At 34.3% G+C, this 6,723-nt stretch overlaps 1 long non-coding RNA gene and 1 pseudogene across 1 annotated transcript; one reads left to right on the top strand and one right to left on the bottom strand.

Annotated features, from left to right (window-relative positions):
• The first annotated feature begins 3,548 nt into the window (after nt 1-3,548).
• Nucleotides 3,549-6,023, top strand: LOC123690156. Its single transcript, XR_006750952.1, has 2 exons — nt 3,549-4,027; nt 5,088-6,023. It is a non-coding gene; the product is annotated as an uncharacterized LOC123690156 (long non-coding RNA).
• On the bottom strand, nt 4,004-6,303 carry LOC123690148 (annotated as a pseudogene).
• Nucleotides 6,304-6,723: the final 420 nt, after the last annotated feature.

Raw genomic sequence — 6,723 nt, 5'->3', positions numbered from 1 at the left:
GCACACATACGCAACAATCCCGAGATAATTAGAGCTACCACCATGTTGATAAGGAATGTCGATAAAATTTATTCATTCAGTTGTTCATTCTATTCTGCAATAGCAGAAATATTTTAAAAAAAAATTTTTTCACACATGGGGTGGCACATTGTGAACTAATGGCGCCACAAGCGACTGTACCCAAACTCTATGAATTGGTCAGTTTCAGTGTGTATAAGGATAAGTAGTGTCAAGTTCTTGCGTAACTCAAGCTAATAACGAACTTTGGTTTGGGTACCGTCCCTCATGGCTTCATTAACTTTCACTAAGGTGAAGTAGTGCATCAAGAAGGACACTAGCGCTCCATGTTTTTATTTATTTTATTTAAACATACAACTGAATGTACATTGGACGTTTCTTTCTGTTTTCTGTTTTTGCGACAGTTGCACCTTAGGAGAGTATGTTAGCGATGATTTCTAAAATGTTTATAGCATTTCTAAAATATTTTAGAGAAAATTTGCAATACATTACTATACGGCTAATATTTAGAAGAAGTTATGCGCTGGTCTCCTCCATGACGCTCCATCCTAAATGTAATAAAATAGGCAATTAAAACAACGTACTTAAGAAAAAATATTTATTACAAAGAGGTTAAAAAGTACAACAGGGGGTTTCTAAACACATTGTCAATCAAAGTATTTATTTATATGAAAACATCATGTAACTGTATAATCATTTGACATTAAAAAAAATTATTTTTATTGCTACTACTTTTTTAAATAGCGTAATTGAAATCCCATGATGATTTTGAATTTAAAAATTTGAAACGACATAAGAAAACACAATTTTATTTTATACCAGGTACTAGTTTTATGTATGAAATAATAAGAATACTATTTTTACTTACAAAATAGCGGATTTTGATAAGTTTTATTTAAATCTGCTAATCCAGCAAAACTTTTTATTGATTTTTTAAGTGAATGAGTTTTGTGAATATATGACGGATACATTTTTTGGATCCTTTTTCTTAGAAAGGTAAGTGATTCTCGTGCTTACATATTTTTCCATAACAACATTTGCCAGTTCTATGTTATGCGTCACATAATCGTTGTCAAAATAATGTTCCTCGATAGAATGAAAGAGTGTTTTCCCTACTAGTTTTTTTTTCAAACTTTAGTTTGAATAACAATTCGTTAAGTATTGTATTTAGGATCAACTTTTTTATCCGACGTAAGTGTGGCTCTAATCTCGAATTCACAAAAGCGACATAAGAATATTATCTCTTCTGAGGCATACATTAAGCCACCTCTACTTTTTTGATAAATCAAGCTTTCTTTACACTGCACGCCTAAAAGAGCCTTGACGCAGATACTGCATTTGATTTTTTTAATGATAGAAAAAACCACGTAGCCCGCTATGTATTTCACTACTTCCTCGCCGAAAGGAGATAAGTATGTGTAGCTATCTATATCTGTATTCCTCTGTGATGGAAAATTATTTATCTGCCTCTAAATTAATACAGAATGACAAAGATGTGTCGTTGATTTTTTTTTATCCCTGAAGAATAATAATCTAAAATTGATATTTTTTCTAAAGGAATACAATTTGTACCTCGTTCATTTCGGTTTAGCTCTGTGTGTACCAATAGTTTCTTATATATTGCTTCGAGTTGTCGCGCTGTGGGATTATCATTATACCCGCCCAGTGTGATCAGATTTAGCAGAATTTTGCGATTTTAGCAGAATATGACCTCCAATTCACAGCGTAGCATATTATGTCGCAGATTGGAAAAATTTTGCAGTTATTAGCAGAATTTAGAAAAATATTAGCATAACATTAGCATTATGCAAACATAATAAGTTAACTTTTATATATTTCCAAAAATAACAATTTTAAAGTCTACCAATTTCAATTTATTAAACACTATATATATTCATTAAACTTTATTTTTATGCCCTATATTACATTTAACTCATCCCAAATAAAATGAATGTAATATTCCAAGGGGAGTATTCCACAGCACAAAGAGTACCTATACAAAGATTCAGCCGATATGCTTGTTTTAATTCTATGGTGTTATATAAAAACTACCTACTTGAGGAACACACATCCTTCGGACTTATTTACTTACTTTTTACCTTTAAATGATATCTATCTCGTAGTATATGTCAGTAAACTAATTAAAATATTAGCTCAAGATGCCAGACAAAAGGCAGAAATCTTAACATTCCAGCAGCGTATTCAATCATTTTTGATCCAACTTTGTGTTCAACTAAAACAACGTTTACCCCTGAATAAAGAGTTTGAGCAATTACAATGTCTTGATCCACAGAATGTTGTCTACAAGGATTTTTCAAGTCTTGCTGATTTGGTATCCCAATTTCCAAATTTGATCCATGAACCTGACGTACAAATTATTGACAGCGATAATACAGGGAGCTCAAAGTGGATAAGGCAGTGAGTGAGCTGTTAGAATGAGGTGGAAGCTCTAACCCCACGCCTATGAATACTGAACGATTTTTGGGCCACATTGCAAAAATGACTCGAGCAGATGGAAATAAGAAGTACGCACATTTGATTTATCCAATGTCCAATACAGCTTGTGAAATAATATTTCTCAGGTGAATAATGTAAAAACAGACCAAAGGAACAGATTTAAAAATGAACATGTGTCTGCAATCCTACATGTAAAACAAGCTGTAAAAGAACAGGATGGATGCGTAAATTTTACGCCTACAAAAAATATGTTAAAAACAGCCCAAAATTCAACTAAGTACACTTAATTCAAATATTGACGAGTCAGATGTCACGGAAAAATAAGAAATTTAGATTTAAAATTAAATTTAAAATTTTCAATAAAAAAATGATACCTACAAGTTTTAAACCTTTTATTTTATAAAATAGCAGAATTTTAACAGTTTTTAAAAAAGTTTAGCAGATTTTAACCAAGTAGCTAGCATAATGACAAACTTAAATATGGTCACACTGAATAACCCGCCATGGCTACGAACATTGGAAAAAAAAATTCTATATGATCTTGGCTGATCTTATGTAAGGGCAGATACGTAAGTATTGTGCCTTGGACTAACACTAAACTTTTGAACAACTTTTTTGCACTTTCAATGCACACGCAAAAACCTAAAAAAAACCTGTGTGTCTTGGAGATTTTAATATATTTACTTTTTTTAATGTGTTACCCCTAGGAATAACCACAGATAAGTAAGTTATGACAGCTTTTGCTTCATCTAATCGGTCAAATGCCTTTTGATAGTTTTTTGAGTTTAATGCCTGTTTGTACGCATTGGACCAAGTTTATGAATCGAGGACATCAAATATCTGTGCCTCTAGTGAAAAGGGGTATAAGTTGAAAAACGCAACTTTACAGGAGACGAGATGTTGGCGAGCCTAAATTAACCCACATTATCGTTCGCTGTACTTTAACTAGTTGATAGATGAATTACTGTTATATGCATTTAGAGTATAAAATATACGCTCTTTCATATAATAATATTTATTTTTACCTAAACTTAATATTTTAAAAGATAACGACTTGTACCCAGACCAAAAAAAAACCTTTAGGCATCTTTTCCATTACACGGTTGTTCAAACGTACGGTGTGTAAGCCGTACGGTTGAAAAAACGTGCTAGCTTGTACATGATACGGCAAAATCACCGCGCGAGACATTGGTAAGTACTGGCTAGTAGCGCTTTTTACTCGGGCTGTGTAGGACGTGCTGCGTCATGAATTTTCTTACGAAAAAAAAGATTATAGTTGCTTATTACATATATAGGAAAAAGAAAATAGAAAAAAAAGGGAAGTAAGGTTTTGGATACATCCGATTTTAGAAAAAAGGGAGGAATATGGCGCGTTTCATACACTTGTCAAGAATCAATTGAGAGAAGATGAAGACAAGTTTTACAATTATTTTAGAATGCAGAAAACTACATTCGACAACTTGCTCCAAAAATTATCCCAGGAACTAAAACATCAAGATACTTTTATGCGAGAGAGTATACCGCCCGCAGAAAGATTGGCTGTAACTCTGAGGTAAGTAGGTACAAAATTAAATGACATATTTTAGTTTAAAATTGTTTATTGCACACAAACAAAATTATTACATGTAATTGAATTTTAATAATTATTAATTTAAGAACAAGTAAATCAAAAAATACACTACGCTGAAAATGCTACTCAAGTGCGGTACTAAAATCGAATTCGTCTTCAATAGAAACTTGAGAATCTGCCGAGATACTTTCCGCATTTACACTATGTACAGATAATTGTGATTCGGGTCGGTAGTGGATTGGCTCTAAACCAGAACCGTGTCCAAAATCATGAGAAGACGTCTGTGGACGACTTATTCCATAGCTCGATCTAGCAGCTGTAGAATATCCATATGTTGACGATTGCGCATTTGAGGATGCTGTACCACTTAAATATCCTTGATGGCCTTGATCCCATTGGTTTCTTGATGTAGGTATATACTGAGTACACTGTCTTTGTTGAATATTTTTAATTATTGAAATTACTTGAAACTGAAAGTCTATCATATTTTCATCACTGAACTTGTCAACTGTATCAGAGATTCCCATAAAAAAGTTCATACTACGGCTTTTCTGTTTCTCATCTCGTTCTGCTGAATCCATAAACTTCATAAACCTAATGTCAACTTCACTTAGTTCATTTTTTCTTTTTTTTTTAGCCTTTTGCGTCTCACTCCGTTCAGTGTATCCCGAGCTTGATTGATTCGGGACTGCACTATCAAAATTTTCATTACTGAGGCTAGAATCATGAACATGTTCAGTCATTTTAGAATCGGTCTTGCGATGCTCAACATTTTTTTTAGGAACATCATTTCATCATAGAACATATATTTTCTTATTTTTTTTGCTGAAGAACCAGACTTACATTCATTAATTTTTTTGTCATATTTTATCCAGATATCTTTCATATTGGTCCACTTCTTCATCACCATTTGCCCTGAAAATAAATAAATAATAATTATTAAATTCAAAATTTATGAAAACCCCCGACCTAAACTGAATCGACCCCGACCTAAAATGGGGTTTTAGTATTTGAACCTGAACCGTTTTGTTTTATATTTCAGGTATCTAGCAACAGGAGATACCTTTACTGACCTATACTACAGCTATAGAATTGGAATAAAAACCATAAGTTGCATCGTACGTGAAGTATGCCACTACATTTGGTTAGAACTGTATAAAGAATATATGAAAATGCCATCTAAAGAAGACTGGCTACACATTGCAAGCAAATTTCAAGAATCTTCCAACTTCCCGCTGTGCTTAGGAGCGGTCGATGGAAAACACATCAGACTTATTAAGCCAATTGATAGTGGCTCGAGTTTTTAAATTACAAACATTTTTTTTCTATAGTTTTGATGGCAGTAGTAGATAGCGATTACAACTTTATATTTGTTGACGTTGGCGCCTACGGAAAGGAGTGTGATTCCAGTGTGTTTAAAGAGACCCCATTTTGGAAAAATTTAACAAACAACGGATTAAATCTACCCGATGCAACACGTTTGCCTGGAATTGACTACGATTTGCCATATGTGTTCGTTGCGGACGAAGCCTTTGCTTTGCATTATCACTTGCTTCGTCCATTTGGTGGTCATCAGCTTGATCAATTAAAACGTACATTTAACTACAGACTCACAAGAGCGCGAAGATTTGTTGAATGTGCGTTTGGCATTTTATCCAATAAATGGCGAATTTTTCACCGGCCAATGAATGTGTCCATCGATTTGGCAGTTGTTATTGTGAAAACATGTTGTGTTTTGCAAAATTTTATACATAAGCAGGAAAACTTTCAGTTTCACAATGCGAGTGAAAATGAGTCCACCCTTGATTCAGAATCGGAACTAATCCAGTTACCTATCACGAATGCAGTTCGCGGAAGTTTGGCGGCTAATGAAGTTCGCAACAGATTTGCACAATATTTTGTATCTAACGAAGGTCGCCTCTCCTATCAAAACAACTATGCATAAGTAAAAAGTTAATAATTAAATATCTGTAACTTACCAAACTTGTTTTTCTCATCACCACTTAAATCTTCAAATGTGGGCTGGAAATGAATAAATATTTCTTTCCAGGAATCATATTTAAGCCGCTTATTTTTATAATCGTCGATGGTCTTATCCCATATTACAGGCCTTTCTTGAATCAACGTAATTAATAATTCTTGATTTATGTTCATTTTATAATAAAATCGCGAAACAGCGTATATAAGCGGTCACGAATCCGTGCGTACGTCCGGCACCGTCGACACACCCCGATAGACTGCCATGCAACACTGGTGAAAATCACGCCGTGCGTAGACGCGGCGCGCCGAGGGGCAGTCACGGCGCACGCGGCCGCGGCGCCGTGCCTTGGCGCCACCGTGCATGTCGACAAGCTCATATAGTGATCCATACCACACTGACGATCGTGCCTACACGCGGCGAATTAACCGTAGATTTTCACGGCGAGAAACCGTGTAATGGAAAAGAGGCCTTAGTGGATATAACTTAAATTCTACCTCGTTTCACGTAGTTTTCTTCAAGTGAAAAAGGATATGCATTTCAATTGATTTTAATGTAACTTTTTCAATTAACAAGATATAAATAAACACTTGAAATGAACTACTTACCCAATGCATATCTTTTCTTCAGTATCCACATTTCCACTCTATTAATAAAAAACACTACGTGTAGCCTTTTCCACAAAATGTAACTTATGTGT

This window comes from Pieris rapae, chromosome 22 (genome assembly GCF_905147795.1).
Source record: "Pieris rapae chromosome 22, ilPieRapa1.1, whole genome shotgun sequence".
Taxonomy (NCBI): domain Eukaryota; kingdom Metazoa; phylum Arthropoda; class Insecta; order Lepidoptera; family Pieridae; genus Pieris; species Pieris rapae.
Note: the sequence above shows the minus strand (reverse complement) of the source record. Positions and strands in the feature narration are given on the sequence as shown.